Here is a 22,244-nt window from a genome sequence, read left to right on the forward strand (position 1 = left end):
GTAATCCTTTTAACACCTACACACACATTCCTCCTGTGCAGCTAGGTGCCCCACCGTGTCTGGAGACAAGTGGCAGAAGATGGAAATTAGCAATAATAGAAATTAAGAGCTGAGGAGTGGGAGCGACAGTACAATTTTAACAGAGCCTCTTTCTTTAAAAGGCCCCTGCCCCCAGGCTGTGGTGAAAGAGAGAAGTTGGGCTATCAAATGTAATCATGTCGCTCTCTGATACCTGCTTTTCAGGGGGCTTCTCAGTGCTTCAGTCTTGAAGGTATTTATCCTCACCCCCCACACCACATCCACGCAGTAAGGAGGTGGTGGAGCGACTCATATTTGCAGCTGGAGACAGGCAGACCAGGGTCCTGGGTTCTATTTCTGCTTCTCCATCCAAGCGGGTTAATGAGGGTTCCCTAATGTTCAGGGTGTTGTCAAGTGTAATGAATTACTCATTGCTGCCAAAGGTCTTTTAAGCCCTCAACAGGCAGCACTGTGTTAGCGATACAGAAAAGGATGGGGGAGCTGTTAGTGGGTGGCATTGAGCACTCTTGGACACAGCAGCAGCCTGCTCCTGTGAGAGACAGGTGTCTGCAGCTCCCACTGGCATTGGGGGTCTGGGGCTTCCTGATGATGGGGTGGCAGCAAAGGGAACAATTGCACAGGGACCTGGTGGACTTAAGGGGGGCCCCAGGTTGGTACTGCCACTGCTGTAGCCTGCCTGGGTCCCAGGCCCTTTTAAATAGCACTGCTGCAGCAGCATGGTAGGACCAGGGCGTGGGGGGGACAGGGGGCTGTAATTGTGTATATAAGTGGGGAAGGGAGAGCTGGGTTGGGAATGGAGAGGGGGCACTGGGAATGTGGGGAGTGGAGAAGGCAGGCTGGGAAGAGGGAGAGGAACCTAACCACTAAGCCCCAGGCATCCTCAGCTGACAGTGTTTCCTATGGGCTGCTCTAGCCAATGTGATATAGAGCGACCCCTGCACTGCTGTAAGTTATAAAGGGGCTTTTTTTTTTCCCTTTTCTTTTTCTCTCCCACAGTTCCAGGATTAGAGCAGCAAAGAATGACTTAAATACAGGGCACAGGCCGGGCACAGGACTTCAGGGAGCAAAGGCCAATGTGCATGTGGGAAGTGGGAGGAACCAGTCTGGGAAGGGGAAAGAATGGAGAGGTGAGGCAGAGGTGCGGGGGGTGGGGGGGCAGAGTGGAAGGTGCTGAGCTGGATGCAGGGACATTGGGAGGCAGAGCTGGGCTGGGGGGCAGAGTGGAGAAGGGGTAGAACTGGACAGGAGGTTGCTGGGGGGCATGGAGGGGAAGGATCTGAGCTTGGCCCAGAAGCAACGGGGTGCAGAGCTGGGCTGGGGGTTTCTGGAAGGGACAGAGAGGGGAAGGGCCGAGCTAGCCACTGGACCACTGGGGACCAGAGCTGGGCAGGGTTGACAGGGCTGACAGAGGGCAAGGAGGATAGGATGGCCACCTCCATACAGAAGTTGTGACCAACAAGGGGCTCATCTGAGGGGTGGAGCTCTGGGTTTCCCTGTTTGGGGAGGTTGGGGTGTGTGGCTCTGTCCAAGGAAAGGGTCAGGGGGCCCATTGTTTATGCTTCTCTGGGGCCCAGAATTCCAGTCAGCGGCCCTGGGGGAGGGGGAGAGGAATAGAAAGTGGCCAAGGCAGTGATGTCTTTGGGGCAGTCTGGGTAAGATTAGAATCACTGGACTGGCACAAAGGAGCCTGAAACCAGCTCTAAGAGGTGACAGAGGCTTCCTGCTGCTTCACACAATTTCTGCCTTGCCTAAGGCTGCTTTTGCCACCTGCTTCCCCAACTGGCAAAGGGGCCTGTTGGGTGCAGGGAGCAGCTGGGTAGGTACGTTGTAGGTTGTGGAGCCAGTCAGGGAGGGTAGCACTAAGTCCCAGCCAATCCTCGGCTGACAGTGTTTCCTGTGAGCTGCTCCAGCCAATGTGATTTAGAGCGACCCCTGCACTGCTGTAAATTATGCAGGGGCCTTTTTTTCCCCCTTTTCTTTTCCACTCCCACAGTTCAAGGATTAGAGCAGCAGAAAAATGGCTTAAAGCCACCTCTTTTCCAAGTGCGCCAACTGTAAACATCCCAGGCATTTTACAAGCACTGATCGTGCCAGTCGATGGCAGTACCTGGGTCAAGGTCCCTGGCTCTGTTGCAGACTGTAGTAACAGCATCTCCCGTGGGGACAGAAAGCAGAAAACACTGCAGAAGCCAGTCTCTCTAAATCCATCCCAAAATGCCTGGTGGTGTCTGTGGAAGTAATCCCTAACCCACTGCTCCCAGTGAAAATATAGGGCTGCTGGTATTGCAGACTCCACGGGCACAATGAGCATAAGGCACCCCAGGTGTGGATACAACACAATGGCACTATTGCAAAGCATGTGGTTGGTTGGGTGCTTTCCATGGGAATTCACCATTTCATGCCATCTTGGTTCCTTAAGTGGTTTGGTCACTTCAGGTCGGTGGAGCCAGGGCCATTTCCAGAAGTGCTGCCAGGCTGCCCAATGTACTGGAAATGAGCCTGACAGCTCAGCTCGCCTTCTGCCAGTGAGCACACAGGGAACAGAAAACAAATTCTTATGGAATTTCCTAAGCACAAGACTCAGGGCCCAAACAAGTATGAGGTGACTGAGGTACTTGCCTCAGGTGCCACAGCTCAGGAAGTGCATTTAGCCAGCTGGGCGGCTCCATCTGAGCTGCATGTGGCTCATTAAGAGCCATTTGCAGCTCATTACGCTGCTGCCTTTGGCTGACTCCTCCTCTACTCCTCCCTACCTTGCCTTGCCACTCTGCCTAAAATGGGACTCAAGTTAATTGGCTTAATGTCCAGCTGTTAAACCAATGAAATTGAGTTCCATTTCAGGCAGTGCGACAAGGTAGGGATTGCACGCACTGCAGGTGCGGGCAGCAGGGAGCCATGTGGAGGAGGAGGCGGCAGTGGGGGTGACGGTGTCTGTGGCAACACACAGGAGGTGGGGGAAGGTGGGAGGAGCGACTTGGTGGTGTCTGGGATTTAAGCCAGGGAGTGGGGCTGGAGACGCAGTGCTGGAGCATGGGGTCCGCAGGAGTCAGTGGTTGGTGCGGGGTATGGAATCTGTTCCTGGTTTCCTTCCCCTTCACCCTGGAAAAAATAAGAGGTAACCCTGGCTGCCAGAGCAATGAAAGGCACCACAGTGAAGCATGGAGTCTGATTCATAGTGCTCAGCCATTTCCTTCCCCCAGGTGAAGGGGACAGTCAGCGGGAAGGGCTCAGTTTCTGCATTTGCACCTTGAGGGGAACTGCAACAACCCATGCAGTCTGGCTCAGAGGAAGGAGCTAGCTGGAGATTTTCACTTTTGCCAGACGAATGGAACTGAACAGGCCTTTAACAGCAGCAGAGTTGCCTGACTCGCTTCTCGTGACGGAGGGGCCAGGGGTAACGTCTCAGAGATTGTAGATGGGGATCCTGGTGGTCAATTAAACAGGGCAGAAAGGATCAGGATCAATGTTTTGTGCCACATGTGTCCCAACAGGTGTTGTTCCACACAGTTATGCTGATGTGGTCCAGCTAGGGATGTGGCCCTGAATATCTTTGCAGGCTGGTAACCTGCCAAAGTGATCCATGCCCTTCGGAGGAATGCAGAATGTGCCCTTCGAAAGGGCTTCCTGGGTGAGTAATAGATGAGTCAATAACCCCAGAGTGGCTGACTTAGTCCCACTCACAGATCACTGTGTGGGGTAAGGAAGCAATTTCTCTTCAAATTCCGTTGGCAGTGCCTTTGGGGAATTCTTCACCAGCCTCTGCAGTGTGTGGGGGCAGGTCATTTGCCAGGATTATCTGGGTGTATCACAGCTAATCATTTCCAGGGGAATTCCAGAGCACCTCCGTGGCACCAAACACTATAGTCTCCTTTGGGCTGGAATGCTTTGGTTCATTTTGGTTGCTGGGTTTAATAAGAGGATACTATGCAGCGTTAGCAACCAGGCAATCCCTCGCAGCCTCAATCTGTATGAAAATCACCATGCAAATCTTCCCATAAATGAACTCAGAGCTGGAAGGTTATCACTCTCTTCAGGCTGCTCTAATTCAGGCAGCAACAGGGGAAGTGGGTGGGTGGTGCTGGCAGAGAATAAGTAGTAATGGATTTGCGGCAAGTTCTTTGCCATTCTGAGCATCTTGCATGTTTGAGAGTAAAAAGAGGCAAATCAGGAGCTGTTCTAGCTGGACAAACAAAACACGAGTTAGGGCAGAGTTCTCTGTAAGCTGAACACTTCGGCAGGTACCGCCCAGCTGATTAGCAGAATGCCCACCACCAGCTGCATATGTATGTATTGGTGGTGCACATTTCTATATGCCATGGTGCACATAAAATTTATTCTGCCCATGGATGGAAAAAATCTTGGAAACTCTGGTTATGGGGCCTGATTCGTCTCTTTCATGTGGGGTCTAGTTCCTCTGGGCCTCTCACAACACGTGGGGAAGTCTACCTAAGCACAGTTATGGGCGCACTGGATTTATCACTTACAATGGTCTGGCTGATGTGTCCATTCATGTCGCAGGTGAGCCACCTCATTGCTTTTAGGAAATGATGCCTGTGAGTAATGCTGGCCTACAGGAAGAGCTGTGTGTGGTTATTTTTCATTGGTTCCTAACCACAGACTGTGGGGTTATTAACTGTGCACATAGCTAAACAAGGCCCACCTAGGAGAGAGGATATCTTTTATTTTAATTCATTCAGAACAAGCTTCATTTAAAAAAAAAAGTCCTGTAGCACTTTAAAGGCTAACAAAATAATGTATTAGGGTATTATAATGTATTCAGATCTGGAAGTACCCATATCTGAAGAAGTGGGTCTGTCTCATGAAAGCTCATCACCTAATACATTATTTTGCTAGTCTTTAAAGTGCTACATGACTGCTGGTTTTTAGGATACAGAATAACAGGGCTACCTCTCCGTGACTAAGCTTCATAAAAACAGTCCAAAGGCACCACCTGCTGACAAAAGCATGTTCTGGCAGCCTAGTAAAACTGCATTGGAGAAGGCCCAAACCCTGCCAATATTATCACATGCACAAAGCATAGAGGGGGGGTGGATCCATGGCCCTTGGTCCAGGAAGCTCATGTCACTACATACCAGGATTCCCCCAGCACGTGGGAGTCCTTGGGGAGCTTAGACCTAGAATGACCCACTTCTGGTTTTCTCAAGGCCATGAGAATGGCCATCCTCAGAACAATGGTCCAGCTTGCCCAGGAGCCTGGTATCTGACAGTGGGTGATACCGCGGCTTTCAGAGGAAAGGAGCAGAACAGGGTAATCGCTGTGTGTGTGTGTTCCATCTCCTGTTGTCCACTCCCTCTCTTTCCTTCAGAGGTTCAGGGACACCCAGACATCCCTGACCATGTTGGTTAACAGCCTTTGAGGGACGCATCCACCATGAACTTAGCTAATATTTTTTAACTAAGTCACACTTTTGGCCTGTTATGTGAAGGATAAATAACACGTCCCATTCACTTTCTCTACACCATTCATGATTGTATAGTCCCCCTTAGCTGTTCCTTTGTTTAAGCTGAACAGTCCCAACCCTTTTAATCTCTACCTCCATAGAAGCTGTTCCGTACCCCTAATCATTTCTGTTGCCTTTCTCTGTATCTTTTCCCATTCTACTCTGTCATTTGAGTTGGAGAGACCAGAAGTGCACTCAGGGCTACACCTGCTTTGATTACAGCCTAGAGAAATGTGGCCAGAGCACCAGTACACTGGGTTCACCAGGGTAATGAGGTCATGGTCAATTGTGTGGCATACTGGTCTTCTGTCTGCTCCCCACCATGAGATCTGTTTGCTACCAGCTGTATGGAGACAATAGCCAACCAGCATAGTTTACTGCAGCCCAAAGGCTGCTCTAAAGCTATTCCAGGAACCAATACATAGTGGATGCAGCTCAGACTCTGGGCCAGAAACTTTTCAGAAAGAATCCAAATGCTTGCAAGTTGTAGCCCTGCAGTATTTGGGAACCGCAGACTGGTGATGCCCACCATTGCCAACGCTCATGATTTTACTGAAAGTCATACAGTAGTTCAGCTGAGAAGTGCTTAAGTCTCTTATTCTCCAAGTCTTCAAAAGTCAGTTGGACTTAGAGTCCTAAATCACTTTTCACAATGGTCTGAGATGCTGACGTCACTGAAGTGCTTTTAAAAAATGCTACCTTTGATGTTTTTCTACAAGCCCCAGGGCCAGAGGTCATGTGATGGCAAAACGCTTTCTTTTTTTTTTTTTTTAAAGTAAACTGCAAGCCCTCTTGATCATTGAGAGAAAAATGGAAAAGGCTGCCGTGTGCCACAGGGCAGACCAAGCAAGGGTCTGCTTAAAAACAGCTGGTTTTATTGAGCTGGCCCAGTTCTCAGCCTGGGCTTCTTTATTTCTGCTATTCAGCATATACAGGGATGGCAAGTTCACAGTCACTTGTGTAGCATACCGGTCTTCTGTCTGTTCCCCAGCATAAGAGCCCAGTTTGATACCAGATCTGGGGACCCCAGGGCCTGGCAAGTCTGTCAGCCCCTCGACCATAACTGATGCTAGTTTGAAATCTGACCTATAATTATGCTGTTTGTAATATGTGCTGCCTGAGTTTTCAAAGACGCATGCCCACAGTGAACAGAACTCCACATACACACTGTGTAACTGCACAGGCCACTCCGAGTACCCGGTCAATTGCATGCACAGACACCGGTTTGCTAGAGTGCTATTGGAACTGGCAGGGTGAGCAACTGCACTCACTTTTAATAAAAACCACATCGATGTGTTAGGCCAGGGATCAACAACCCCTGGTACGTGTGCCAAGAGTGGCATGCACACTGATTTACATTGGCAGGCGAAGCAGGAGCTCAGCCCTATCCTGCCTCCCCCAAGTAGCCATGAGCTTGCTTGCAGCCATGCCACCTGTGCATGAGCAAAAGACCAGCTAATGCTACCAACCACCACCTAAATGGTAAAGCTCTGCATCTTGATTTATTGATGAAACTGTTGTAAGTAGGACTATTAGGGTGCATCGACGTCAAAGTGGGGCTCCCTACTTTGAAGTTAACTTCAAAGTTAGGAACTACACCTAAGCAGCCAGCAGTGAGTCTACATGCATTTTCCCTTACTGCAAAGTTAACTTCAAAGTAGGGCACCCCACTTCGACATCTTTACTCCATTCCCAGGAATGGAATAGTGCCCTACTTCAAAGTTTAACTTTGAATTAGGGTGTGTGTAGACTCTCAACTTCGAAGTTGCTTACTTCAAAGTTGAACTTTGAAGTTATTTTTGTAGTGTAGACACAGCCTTTGCTACTTTGAAAAGTAGCACCAACATTTGGCCTGTACACAGAGGTCAAAAGGTCAAATTTCGGCCCTCTACCTCAGTAAGGTGGCTGACCCTGTGTGAGCCAATCACACTCACCCAAACAGTCTGGCTACAGTTATGCTGACGCAAACCGCTGGCAACGTTATGCAAATAGGCGTTCTCAAAAATGCAAATGGGCATTCTTGAAAATACAAATAATGCTTATTTGCATATTTGCTTGGCAGCAGAGTCTGCTGCTGGCAGAAGGAAAAAACCAGTGTAAATGTGGTTCTGCCAGTGAAACCTCCGCTTTGTCCCCCTAAGAGGCTGCTGACAAAGGAGGGGGGGGTCAGCAGAACCATGTTTACACTGCTTCTTTTCCAGCTAGCAAATATTCAAATAAGCATCCATTTGTTTTTTCGAGAACACTCGTTTGCATACTGCTGCTGGCAGCTCAGGTCAGTATAACCTTAGCCTCTGTGTTTATACTTTAAGAATACTGAGCTAATGAACACTGCTCCTCATACTCCAATTCCTTTTAGTAAGCCCAGGGATAGTTTTGGGAAGTTAGAAAATACTCTTAAAAGGCATTTGGAGTTTGTAAATTCCAAGCTGTTATGGAATAAACCCAACAGAAGATGGAGACATTAGATAGCCTTGGAGCTGGGAGAAATAATTAGCAGCCATAAAGGACTGTGCGTTCGTTCTCTTTCTCCATCCAGCTTCTCTGACAAAATCCAGTCCATCTTTTTAAAAGGGGAAAGAATAAGAAGCTCTAAATCAATGGGAATTAGGTGCCCAGATACCTTGGGCCTTCATCACACACTGTCAATGACTTGCACATAAGGTTATCTCTTACCATAACTCAATCTCTCTCTCTCACTGTTTCCACCCGAGGAAGAGGGTTTTACCCATGAAAGCTCATGACCTAGTAAATTTAAGTCTCTACATTGCCACAGGACTGCTTGTTATCTGTGAAGTTACAGACTAACACGCCTGCCTTTCTGAGATTTCATACTAAGTACTGTGCAGTAGCGGTAATTGATTGGTCCCATAGGCCTAGATTAATTTGTTATTTGTGGAAAGTTGGATGTTAGTGTACTCTGTAAAAATGCTGCTGCTACCGTAAGAACTTCAACCAGACCACCTATGTAGTAGCAAAGATCAACACTAATCTTACCCTGGGGGGGAGGGATTCCAGGGGAGTCTGGAGGAAATAATACAAAATACTGAGGCATGCTGGTTTGGGTTTGTAAATGAATTCCCTTCTCTTTTCCGAGCCCCTCTTGGCTTTGATCTTAGATCAACAGCTCCCTGATTTCACCAGCAGGGAGCACAAATGCTGGCAGCAGTGTCTGGCAGAAACAGTGAGTTTAAAGTGACCCTGGCAGACTCTAGAGAGCTGTTGACCTATGGATTTGTAATCATGAGGATTCACTCTGGAAACTTAATTCTAAGAATTATGCTTGTCCAATCAGGGAGCAGAAACAAAGCCATTGACTGACCTGGCTCAGTTTTTGAATACTGAGCCTGCTTGTGAATGAGCAACAGGCCACAAATCATTCAGAAAATAATTTTGAACTCCCAGTAAATGTTAGAACATCAGTTTGTCCCTAGACAATCAGACAAGAGAAAGTGACTTGATGATCTTCCTGGGGGATGTGACGTGTTTAAAGTGATTTGCCAACCTCTTCTCAGGAAATTGCATGTGTGCATATGGTGTTGCAGGTGAGGCACTGGACCAAGACTCAGAAGACTTGAGTTCAGTTTCCAGCTCTGATACAGATGTACTATGTGATAAATGGTAGGTCACTTACCCTCTCTGTGCCTCTACTCCCCATCTGTACAATGGGATTAATGAGCCTTGCTTTTCCCCACCCTTTGTGTGTCTGATCTCTTTAGACAGTAAGTGCTAGGGGTGGGCAATGTTGCTATATGTGTGTTCAGCACCCAGTACAATGGAGCTGGACTTCCTCCTTTATTCAGTGTGAGCTGAGTTCCTAAGCCACCAGGAGCTCTGCTCTGACCATGTTGTGACAAGTCTCAGAAGGGCGTCTGGTTTAGTCTGTGTCTACAAATACAATGAAGAGATCTGTGGCACCTTAAAGACTAACCAATTTTATCTGGGTATAAACCTGGGTGGGTAAAACCCACTTCATTGGACACAATGCCATAAGCACTGATGGGGTCAGATCCTGCCTCCACTGGAGTCAACAGCCAAATTCCCCATCCCCCACACGGGGAACAGGATTGGTCCTCCTGTCCCATGGCTCATGATTGTAAGGAGCTGGGAATTTCACTTCTTTCTAAATCTGGCCCCTTTGTTTTCTTACCAAAAGTCTGTTTGCGAATGGGGTATCCCTTTTCTCTCTGCACAATGAGGAAGTCTCCAGAGCTGGCGCACTTGGTCCCCTTAACCCCTCCTAAGGATGAGGGGGCCCAAACATCGCAGTCTCATTTCCCTGCTGAGGTTGGGTGAGAGATGAGGCTTTAGTACAAAGGTGGGACGGTGCATGGATTGTCTTACGGGATATGGAACGGGATGAAAGGCTGCTGATTGCTTAGGCCTTGTCAACATTTCCCTACCTTGATGTGTTCAGCTATGCCAATAGTGTAACTGCAGTCAACATACCTACTGTGGCATCTTGTGCGTGAAGAAGTTGTCAGGGGCTGCTCTCTAGTTGATGCTGTCTACTCTTCTTGTTTTGGTGGAATACAGCATTGATGGAAGTGAGACCGGAAATTGATTTATCGTATCCAAAGTAGACATGATAAATTAATGGCTAGTGTAGATCGAGCATAGCCATGGTGATCCACCGCATAGTGGAGACAAGGCCTCAGCGCTAGAAACTGGCCAGTGTGGACAAATCTGAGCTTAGAAGAAGTTTGCCTCTGTTCCAAGGTTTGAAGCTGGACATCATCCATGTTGAACCAAAACCCATTTGGAACTATAAGACAGAGTTTGCAACTTGGGGCTTGCCCCTCTGAGTCCATGTCAGGATTCTGGAAAGCAAACAAACACGCACCTCCAAAGTGAGCCCTTGCATGTGTCTGTGCTCCAGTCCTGGGAAGTGGCTGCAACGTGCACCCCAGCTAGTTTGAATTTGGCATGGATAGTGGTGAAGCTGCGACAGGCTTGCCTCCTGGGAAACACTTGCACAGCCTACATGGAGGCCTAGGGTGCTGCAGCTTTTCCGATGCCCAAGACAGGAAGCATACAGCTAGCTGAGGTAGGGCGATAGATGCTGTGATCTAGTGCTGCCATTGCAGTCTAGCCCTACCCAAAGATTTATACCAGAAAAACACTGTGAAGGGACAATACTGCAAAGAACTCAAGTAGCAATGTACATCACAGAGGTACTGAGCAGCTTCACAAGCCTGAACATCTGGAATTCCTCTCCAGTCTTCAGGCTTCACTTCCATGAGGTTTTTATCCTCTGTATAATTAGACACCAAAGGCTCCGGGGGCAGCAGAATTCTAGAGCTTTGCAGAACAGCAAGGAGTGCAAATGGCAAATCTGGAGCGCTTATGTTAATATCAGCCAGCCTCATTCCCATCTGTGGGCATAAGAGAGGAGAAGGCAAGGATTCTAGGCAGTATCCTCCTGTACACTGTGGTGTTTGGAACAGGCTGAGCCATTCCATTTTGGACCAGCGTGTGATTTGGGAATTTCCAGTATAGGAAGTAAGAAGCTGAGCTGAGCGAACAACAGAAAACATTTTTGAGTTTCTTTTTACCACTCTAAGGCTACGTCTACACGTGCCCCAAACTTCGAAATGGCCACGCAAATGGCCATTTCGAAGTTTACTAATGAAGCGCTGAAATGCATATTCAGCGCTTCATTAGCACGCGGGCGGCCACGGCACTTCGAAATTGACGTGCCTCACCGCCACGCGTCTCGTCCAGACGGGGCTCCTTTTCGAAAGGATGCCGCCTATTTCAAAGTCCCCTTATTCCCATCAGCTCATGGGAATAACGGGACTTTGAAGTAGGTGCTGTCCTTTCGAAAAGGAGCCGTGTCTGGACGAGATGCGTGGCGGCGAGGCACATCAATTTCGAAGTGCCGTGGCCGCCCGCATGCTAATGAAGCGCTGAATATGCATTTCAGCGCTTCATTAGTAAACTTCAAAATGGCTATTTGTGTGCCCATTTCGAAGTTTGGGGCATGTGTAGACACGGCCTAAGTGGTTTCCCCAGTGCCAAATGCATATGCATGGGGGAGAGCTCCTTCAGCACGCAAGCCTCCATGTCCCTGCACCAGACCCAATTCTGCACTCAGGCAGCCACCTTCCATCAGCTCTTCCATTTCCTTCTGCTAAAGGCCGTCACTTGTTTCTAATGAGAGGCTGTGGAAGGGGTTTAAAACATTCATGCCTTCAACCAAGCTGGTCTGAGCTTGACTGGTGCAGCTGGTGGTCCCCATATCAAAATGGGCTTGAACCAAGCTTCAGCCTCCTGGGCTTCAGGGAATTCACAATCAGACCCTGGATCCACAGCTGAGCTGCTCAGCTGGCTTCTAGTTTTAGAATGGGCCAAACCATTATCTGGAGCCAAAGATCTCCAAAACGGAGCTTCAACATCTCCAAAATGGATCTGAATTTAGCAGTTGGGCCACATCACCAGGCTGACCCTGTTTGCACCAATATGCACCTGCTTGTGAAATGTAGCTGCTAATCTTAATAGTGCCATATCTAGTGACCAGATATCAAGACTATACTAAGGGCCTGACTGACACATGAGCTGAAACCTATCATCATCAGCCAGGCCAGTAGAAACAGGGAGCTCTCAGCAGCTCTGAAAGACAGTTCTCTAACAGCCAGAACTAGTGCCAGGAGAAGGAAAGCTGAGGCATGGAAAGTCTGTCCCAAGGAGAGGAAGTGAGTGTGGGAGGAAGAAGGAGGGTGTTCCAAACAGGAAGAACAGCTACAGCACAGATGCAGAGATGTGATGTTCTGGGCACTGGAGAAGGGCCAGGACTAAAAGAGCACCATGAGTGGGAGGAAGGGCGGTCCCCAGGAAAGTGGATTTGACAACCAGACCACAACAGGGTGGAGAGGGAGCCAGTGTAGGTGAAGGGGGAAGTGAGTGATATGCTTCATCTTCAGCTTTGGGCAGACCTGAGTCTGGCCACAGGATTTGGAACTCCCTGGCAGTTCCAGACTAGGGAGGGGATGGAAAGTGATTAAAGCAGGCATAAGGAGTTTGGTGGAGGCTTGCTCAGGATGAACTCTGTGGGAAGTGCCCAGAGACAGAGGGCAAGGCCCAGATTTTCAAAGCTTCAGAGGTAACCAGTGGGATTTCCAAAAGAGTAGAGCCACACAAATTTGCAGATATGTACTTTATATCCAGATCTGTGGATATGGAAGCGGATATCTGCAGCTGATTTTTGTGGATATAAATACAGATCTGGATACAAATTTTGTATCTCAAATCTTGCAAATTTGTGGCTATGCTCATTATGTCTGTCTGTGGGTCTCTACCTCAGTGGATGTGGATATCTGCAAATTGTTTTTGCAGATGCAGATTGTGACAAGTCCCTTGTTGGCCCCCCTAGGGGTTTTGTGCTTCTTGTTGGAATTTTATAGGGTGTCTCAGAGATTCATGGTAGTCATTCCACTGCCTTAGGTCTCACCAGAGGCAAGGGTCTCTGTTTATTGAGCCGTTCTCATAGGCAAGTCCTAAGAGGGGGATCAAGACCCCTTCAGAAGGTTCTGATGCCTCTGTTCTTCCACTAGGGTGGCTGTCCCGGGGAAAGGTCAGGGGAGCCCAGCATGGCCCACTACTCTGGGCTTTGGCCCAGGGGTCCTAGATGGGAGACCACTGATGGGGCTTTCCCCTGGCCCCAAACACAGCAGCCTTTCCCTGGGCCACTTCTCCCACCACTTCCTTTTAGCACTTTCCCGCTGTGCTGAGCCTCTTCACTTTTCCAAAACCTCCATCCTCTGGCCTCTCTTCCTGGCCCACTCCTTATCTCCTTCTCCCTCTCTGCCTGTGTGTGTGGGGAAACCTTTCATAGCAAGCTAGAAGGCCTTAACTGGAAGCAGGTGTCTAATTAGCCTTTTTGCTGAAGACTGATTCTTAAAGAGCCACAGCTGCCTGCCTTGGCTGGTGGGCTGCACTCTGTGAGCCTAGGTGGGGAACAAAAAGGCACTGACCCACCTCCCAATACATTTGCCTTCTACTATGCTCCTGTATGGTCTCTCATTTTGGCCCTATGACCTCCGTCCCTCAGGCTCACCCCTGCTTTGTGTTTTTTTAGTTGTCCTCTCAATTGATGGGGTGTTCTGTGTTTAGCGGCTGGGGGGCAATCTTCTAGCTGTGGGTAGGCTTGTGCCTGCTCACATTCTTGGTCCCCAGTAGGACCTCAAAGACAGCAGCTCCTGCAGTGTGCTGCCTGTGATCTCCCACAGGGTACACATCTTATATCTGTGCAGGGCTTTACAAAATAGCCTAAGAAGCCAGACACCTAACTCCCATTGATATCTATCGGCATTATGTGCTTAAATATAGTTTAACAGCTGACCCAAGGACGCCAGTCAGACTTGCCAGGCCAGGAAGAAGAGGAAGGAGAAAATGATACATCCGTATCTGCATTTATATCATCTATCCCCAGATCTGAAGAAGTGGGTCTGCCCCACAAAAGCTCATCACCCAACAAATTATTTTGTTAGTCTTTAAAGTGCTACATGACTGCTTGTTTGTTGTTTCCCCAAGACAATGCTGTTCCCTTTCCCTCTAATAAACCTGTCCTTGTTCCATACACAGGCTTGGTGCCTGTGCGAGGGGAAGCATTGCCTCAGGAGGCTGCCCAGGGAGGGTGTGCAGCGATCTCAGAAGCGTGGAGCTGAGGGACTTGGGCAGCTGGCATTTTTATTTTCAGAGGAGTGCGTCACTGCCCCTAGTTGAACCTGCCCTTAGTAGGTGCTATGATGCTCCTGGCAGAAAGGTTACAACAGTGGTGGTGTTCTTATAATGCAGTGTAAGAGGGTGAGAGCAGGGCAGGTGTTAACCAGGGCCTGTTGGTCCAATCAGCCCAACCCCAGTTCACCTGCAAACAGTCTCATGCCTGGAGGAGTATAAAAGGAGGGAAGCCAGCCCAGTTCGTGGCTGAGCAGCCAAGAGGCAGGAGCTGAATCTGAGGCAGCAGGGCCCGAGCCAATGCTGCCACCCGGTAGGCAGCCGAAGGGTGCAAGCCCAGGACCCTCCCGTAGGCACTGAAGGGAGTGGGGAGGCCCCCTCCCCAGGGAACCACTCTCCCACCAAAGTGGGAACTAAATTGTCTGGGCCACGTCCCAAACATAACCCATAGACTCTCAGGTGGGGCTGAAGACGCACACAAAGCCCTGGCCAGGGGACCTAGCCACTAGGCCACCCAGCCCCAGGTGGGAACTGCTCACACATAGAACAGGGCAGACTTCTCAAGAAGACTGAGGTGACTTAGGAGCAGAGGTAGGCACATCTGACCAGTTTCTACCTATCAATCCTGCATACTGCCCCAGGGCCAGCCTGCCAAGTGGGGCACAGGTGCAAGCATCTTGGTAAATAGTCTCTGTTTGAATTGAGAACAGGCTCCAGCTGCCACCCCAGAGCAATGGTGGTTCTGTAAAGCTACAGGAGGGAAAATGATCTATGTGTCTTCATCAGGAAAATAAAACAAGCTGACCCTGAATGCACAGGGAGAAGTTCTGCTAATGGGGAGGTGCCACTTCTACCATTTTTTTCCTGACTATGAGTGTCCAAGCAGAAGAACAGTAATTCTGCCCTCAGTGAAACATGTGTATGGCTTCTTGTCTTCATGGGCCTTACTCTGGCCCAAGCGTCCAAAATCAGTGGTGATTTTTGGTTTCCTCAGTTTCTGAGTGCCCAAGTTGAGACTGTCCAATGAGGCTTGATTGTTGGAAAAGTCTGACCCTCCTCCTCCCCTGAAAACCAGGTCCTGTTATGGGTGTTGAGCCAGCACATAAAACGTGAGCCATTCAAAATCTCACATGACTTTTGAAAACATAGGTCTCTGCATTTGTACCATTGTATCAAGCCACATACATGAGCTTGAGCTGGTGGCCACATGCTGCGAACAATGGTCCTGTTTTGTCTCATAAGTTTGTTGTGTTGTGGTGTCAGAAGCCCATGGACTTGAGGCAGGGAAGCACCTATGCTGCACCCCAATGGTGCTGTTGAGCTCACTGCTTGAAAAGCATCCAAAGCTGGGGAGGGAAGCAAGAGACAGATCCTAATGAGCTGCAGCTAATGATTCTTGTTTGGTTGCCCGGTGATGGTGGTCTTGCTCTTGAGCCATTTCTTGAACTACTTTGTCTTCTTGAATGCTTCACTGGCCAGCTTGTTTCTGCTTCCAAGGACTTTGTTTGGTACCAGGAAGGAGCAGCGGGAGGGCTGCTTGGGTTGTTTGCTTTACCTAAATAAAAATGCTAATTTTTCAAGAGATGGGGGTTTCAGAAGTTCTAGGCATGGAGAGATTTGAGCAATAACCATTTCAGCACATTTTCAAATGGCATTTTATTGGCTTAAAAGGATATTTTCCCATCTCAAAGGTAATTCGCTTCAAATAGCTAACGCCCAGTACTTGGCAATCTGACCCTTTGTTGGTAATCCATAGCAGATGTGCTTATTTAAGAGCATGGAACCTTCTTCGCTCTTTTTTGGCAAAGAGAAAGTCCATTTCTCCAATGCTGTACAGTTTTTAATAACGGCACTTGGCATGTTTCATTGAGGATATCCAGACATGTTTACATCAGCTTTCTCAGGAGGTATTATTACATCCACTATTTACAGCTGGATAGTCAGCTGGAGCTAGGATTGGAACCTAGGGATATGTCTACATTACAGTAAGAGACCTGGAGCCTGCCTAGGTCAGCTGACTCAAGCTCGCAGGGCTCAGGCTGCACTCCAGGACTATAAAAGTGTCATGTAGCTATTTAGGCTCAAGCTGGAGCCAGAGCTCTGAGCTTCCTGATGGTGGAGGTGGGAGGAAGGACTCAAAGACCAGGCTCAAGCCTACGTCTGCAAATCTACCCTGCACCCCAAGCCCTGCTAGCCTGAGTCTGCTGACCCAGGCTCTGAGTCTAGGTGTCATGGGTTCTTTTTGCAGTGTAGACGTACCCTAGAAGTTTGGACTCCTCAGCCCAGTTCAGCTACCATTCCACCATCCACCCTACATGGTTTATCCATCTAAGCTTCCTTCTGCATGGCTTGCTGGGCATTCAAACCAGGTCTGTGGCATTCAGCTACACTGTTTCCATTAGGCAGATCCTTTAGTTCAGTGTTTCCCAAAGTGTGATCCGTGGTCCAGTGCCAGTCCTTGGGGAAAAAAATACCGGTCCTTAGAAAATATACAAATTATTGTCCATGATTCTATTAATTTGGTACATTTTGTATTTTCCCCCATAATTAAGGTAAGAACAATAAGTTAGGCACTTAAGTATTTTATTTCAAGATTTATATTATTATTGTGAATAAACAATAAACAGTGAAAAATTATTCATTTTTCATTCATTTTTATATGAATTTATATTTTTGGGCCGCAAAAAAAAAGGCTGGAAAAAAAACCCAGATCCCAACTGTATATAAAGTTTAGAAAACCCTGCTTTGCTACTGTGAACATGGCTCTAGCCAGGAGATGGCCTGTATTTATCGTTCAGCATGCTACTGTGACTGTCCCTCTTCCTCCACCAAAATCTAATGCGATTAAAGGGGAAATGCTCATAGCTGGAGAAACAGAGCCTGCCTGCCATGCAGAACAGACACCCAATCTCATTTGTTACTGATGCGCATGTAAAAGACTGAAAACGATCTCTGGATTTTGTAGCCTGCTGTGATGTCCTTTCATGCCACAAGATGACATCTATGAAAGTCTTATAGCACCTTAAAGACCAATTGAATTTGTTAGTCTTTACAGTGTTGCAGGACTGCTTGTTATTTGTGAAGCTACAGACTAACACGACTACCCCGGGAGTCTATTGAAGTGTTGTATTAATGGGTCAGCAGAAAATAGACTAGAAGAGCTAATGAGTAGGGAACTTCTTAGGACTGGTTACTTGTCATTTAATTTATTTTATTAAAATCATTGTAGGTTTAGTGTCCATTCCAAGATGCTTGAAAGATTGCCTGCGGCCATCATGAGGATCTGGATTGGCTCATGCTTGCTTTGGGGTGTTTACATTAGCTTCTCTGCATGTTAAGCTAAACATATGCCCATCCCTCTGTGCAATGTCGTGGCATTACATCTGGCTGCTGTGTATCTTATTTACTCCACTTAAAGCATACAGTGCCTCTCATGCTGGCTGCGATTTTCGGAGCATTACAGGATGAGATAGTAGATCCCACATTTGTGGTGTTTCCTTGTTTAGATGGAGTAAGCTCCCTTTGTAAATTCTTTGGAGACAATGCTTACATTATGCATAGGCTGCAGACCTTACTTGGACATTCTGAGCATCTGCGTAAGCTATATTTCTATTCTATTCCTGAGCTAAGATATTGCCATTTTGGGTGCTTTCTTAGATCTGCCTATCAATGTGATGGGACAATTATTCTGACTTTAACTAAATGGGCTTATCCTGTAGTGGGTTCAGTTGGAGTCACTTTCTCTTTCCGTAGTAAGTTAATTGCACCAGCCAATTAGAATTTGGTAAGGAGCAATAGGACCTGGGTCTAAATTAGGCCTCATCAAAGGAGTCAAAAGACTTTCCTTTAAACTTCCTAGCAATTGCAAGTGGCTGGCTCTATCCACCCACCCACCTCTTTCTCTCTATCTCTCTCAAGCTGGATGTATGCATCACATAATGATTTAATCAATAAACTAACAATTCTTTAAAAAAACTGCAGAGTGGAAAGCGTGAGGTAATGATGGTTGTAATGACTAATAAGTCAGAAAAAAGAGCAGAAGTTCAGGAACAGAAAGAACACCCTGATCTGGAAAAGTATTTTAATAAAGGGCCTTCTGAGGTCTCATGAAGGAGTTCCTATGAGTCAGTTCCAAATTCTGTGCTCTTTTCTAGTCAGCGGTGAGCTGTTTTTCTGTCACCGCCAAATTATAAATATTTGCTTATGATGTGGCTCCGTAAAATTGTTTAGATTAGGTCATTAATGTTTTCGGTGTTGCCAAAAGATTAATAGTGCGATACAATAGAAAATGGGGTTTTTATATATATGCAGGAAAAATATGTGAAACAGCCCTTTTGTTTTTATAAATATCAAAAGGGAAAATAGAACTCCAAAAAGACTTGGATGGGGTGGTGTAGTTTCTCTTTCATTGACATGTGAAGAAGTTCACTTTGATGTCCAAATTAAACTAGTTAGTAATATTTAGATAGACTATAAGCTCTGCGAGTCAGGGCTCACCTCTTTGTTCTGTGTTCAGACCAGCAGCCAGCACAGTATGTTCTCATCCTTGATTTGGGGCCTGTAGGTGTCACTACAATATGAACCTGATAAATACAAGAATCATGATTTAAAATGTGTGACTATGTGTAAGGGAAAATAAACTTACTGTTGCCATAATTAACCTGTCAGATTATACTGCCACTAGTGTGAGAACGTGTTCATCTTTATTGAGTTGTCTACACATAGTCAGAAATATGATATATGTGGTTGTTTGTGTATCTAAGGTTAGTTGATAGACTGACTAGGCACCTCATGATTTCCCCCTCTTTATACCTTTACTGTGGGTATGGCAGGTGATGCTATTATACAACCCTCCTATTCTTTTTTCAGCATGTGAGCTAACAAAAGGTCTATTAATAGATATTCTCTGTGTCCTAGTAAGGAGAAGAGGAAAGAAGACTATGAAATACAGGTAAGATCTGATGAGAAACATTCAAATGCAAAAGAGCCCCATTCAATCACCTCAAGTCATGGCAGATGTTAAACAGTAACCCTTTTTGAAGTGCTTATATGAGAATGGTAGAAGTCTAAGTAAGATGGGTGAACTGCAGCGCCTGGTGTTAAATGAGGATATTGAACTAATAGACATCATAGAAACTTGGTATAATGAGGCTAATCAATGAGAGACTGTCAGACCAGGGCATAAATATGTCAAAAGGACAAAACAGGTGGTGCTGGTGAGGGAGTGGCACTATATGTGAAAGAAAGCGCAGACTCAAAGGAAGTAAAACTCTTAAATGAAACAAATTATTCCACAGAATTTGTATGGCTCAGCATCCCATGCTGTAATAATAAGAATACACCAGTATGGATATATGATTGACCTCCTGACCTGGATGGAGACAGTGACTGTGACATGCTAAGGGAGGTCAGGAAGGCTATAAAAATTCAGTAATAATGGGGTATTTCAGCTATCCCCATATTGACTGAAAAATGAGTGAGGCATTAGGAGCAGCCTCTGGAGCTTTACTGTGCAGCCAGTTCAATCCCCAGGCTCAGCAGTCGGTAAGAGAGATGATCCAGGGGAAGCCACTGAAACATCCAGAAGGCTGGCCAGGGTCCTGAAAGAGAGGGGTGGGTGTGGCAGTGACATCACAAAAGCCTGTTGCAGGACCTCAGCCTATTGAGGGACAGTGGTGAGAAGGGGACGAACTCAGAGAGAGACCCTGACATCAACCAGGCAGGACAGAGATGCAAAGCAGGGACAACATCAGACTCCTGTGGTTTTGCAGCAGCAAGGCTCCTCCTTCTCAAGGTCTGTCCTTGGGGACTAAGGTGAAATTGAGATTAGTGTACGTGAGCACAAGGAGGAACCTCGCTGGAGTTTTCTCCTTCCCTACTCCTGATTCTGTTGTCTCTCTTTAGTAGGTAAGAGCCTCAGAGAGGTTTGGAATCTGTTCAGTCTGGTCCACCAGGGACCATCTGAATTCTAGGTTAAGGTGATGTGCTTTCCTACTAAGGACTTTTGTCCCATAGAATCACTGGGGATATTGGGGGTTTGTCATCTTAGGTTTCCCCTCCCCCCTTCCTTCCCCCTTTTTCTTCTCTTGCTTTTTCTCCCCCTTTTCCATTCCTCCCTGCCTCCACCTTGGAGGGGGTGTGTCAGGAGGTGGAGGATGGATTGCTGTTATTGTGGGAGGGTCTCACAATGGGTTGATGGTGGAAGAGTTCTCAGAGACTGATCTCCACTGGGGAGGGGGTGTGACCTGGGCCATCCTTCTGGACTTGTGCTGAGACCCCTCTAACCTCCCAGCTCTCAGAGTCCTGATGATGATTGGTCAAGCAGATGGTTATTGAAAGGGAAGACACATAAGTCACAAGCAATCATTTTACGGCACTGTGTTCTGGTCAGTGAGTCCAAAGTGGCAGGTTTGGGACAGGACATCAGCCTTGCATAGGAGGGGTGGGTGTGGCAGTGGCATCACAAAGGCCTGTTGCAGGACCTCAGCCTATTGGGGAACGATGGTGAGGCAGTGATGATCTCAGGGAGACCATGACTTCAGCCAGGCAGGACAGAGGTGCAAAGTAGGGACAATATCAGAGACCCCCTGCTCTCACAGGGCTGTCTGGTAGGCAGTCCCAAAAAGGCTGGAATTGCTCTGAGACTGATCCCCTGTTGTGGTGACCAGGGCCATCCTTCGGGACTGAGACCACAGGAGGAGATCTTTCAACCAGTCACGTCTCAGAGTCTTGATGCTGATTGGCCAAGAAGGGGCTACTGACATGGAGGAGAAGTTTCTCCATTTTCCTGTCTTCGACCCATGGCTCTCCACAGACACAGACAGGCTCCAACATATCTGGGAGGTAAGCACCATCAAGAGGGGCAGGGGGCAGTTTGACCTTTTTTCTGGGAGGGGGACTGGAAAGGGGAGACTGGCAATCCATTCTCCTGTCTGTCCTCCTAGCCTGTACCCCAGTGGGCTCAGGGCAGGGCTGTGTTGAGCCTTTCCTCCTTTAAGGACAGGGGAGGTAGATGGAACTTAAAAGTCAGGGTCCTGGCTGGCTTTGGGATGAGAGCCTCAAATCCCCCATCCCCTGCCCACACTCCTCTGCTCCTGCCACGAGATCCAGAGATGGTGCTCACAGAAGAGTCACAGACTGCTTCCTAGAGAATCAGGTTAGCCCAAAGGGAACTTTTCTCTCCTATCTGCACTGAAGTTTGGGTGGGAGGGGGAATTAGCCTCACAGTCACACCCTTCCTTGGAGCAATGGCTTTTGAGCCAGTCCGGGGCCAAGGTCTGTCTCCATTCTGGTGAACTGGTTATCAATCAGGAGCTCAAAAAAGGAGGGGCCAGCCCAGCCCAGCCACTGGACCTTTTCCCAGTCTAGAGAGACAGGTGCACTGGGACAATCCCCTTCTCTAGTGCCATGATCAATGAATCAGATATTCCACCCTGAGCAGAATGGTTCAGCCCCAGCAATGGTGGTCAGCTCATTTCCATAGAATGGGCTCTGAACTATTGAGCCTGACCCACCTCTTTCCCCCACAGTGTGTCAACTTCTGCATCAGAACCAGTGTGTCCCAGGAGAGAACCAAGGCTGTCAGGAACAGCAGAGCCTGTTCTGATTCATTATCGCCCTGCCTGAATTTAGCGTGAGTGACCTCTGACCCCAGCTTCCTGACTCCAGGTTGGCTCAGATAGGATGTAGTGTTTGCAGCAGCCTGGGCTGTGGGTCAGGAGTGTTCCTCATGGGATGGCAGAGTCAGAGCAGGGAATGAGATAGTTTGGAGTTAAGTTCATCTTCTCCTGCTTCAGTGGAGATTCTGGGACCATAAGGGGACCCTAGAGATTGGCTACTGCAGCCTGTTTCAGGGGCCACATCTTGAAAGGTGTTGAAAAATTGGAGATGGGGCAGCAAAGAGCCCAGTGTTTTGAGGGCTAAAGAAAAACAACTTCTGTTCAGCTTCTCCAAAGGAAAGCTGAGGGGTGATGGCATTGAAATGTCTTAGTGCCTTGCTGGAGAGAAAATGTCAGGTGTTAAAGACTGGACATCTTACTGGTGTGTGGGCCCACCAACCGGGGGGCT

General features: G+C 47.8%; 1 long non-coding RNA gene across 1 annotated transcript in view; it reads right to left on the bottom strand.

The window, feature by feature from the left end:
- LOC142022179 (uncharacterized) overlaps positions 1-22,244 on the bottom strand; it is a 68,884-nt gene that overhangs the window by 15,765 nt on the left and 30,875 nt on the right. The window contains exon 2 of the long non-coding RNA XR_012647872.1: positions 18,675-18,760. This is a non-coding gene — a long non-coding RNA (uncharacterized LOC142022179). The remainder of the gene's footprint in view (positions 1-18,674; positions 18,761-22,244) is intronic.

This window comes from Carettochelys insculpta, chromosome 17 (genome assembly GCF_033958435.1).
Source record: "Carettochelys insculpta isolate YL-2023 chromosome 17, ASM3395843v1, whole genome shotgun sequence".
In the NCBI taxonomy this organism is placed as follows: Eukaryota; Metazoa; Chordata; order Testudines; family Carettochelyidae; genus Carettochelys; species Carettochelys insculpta.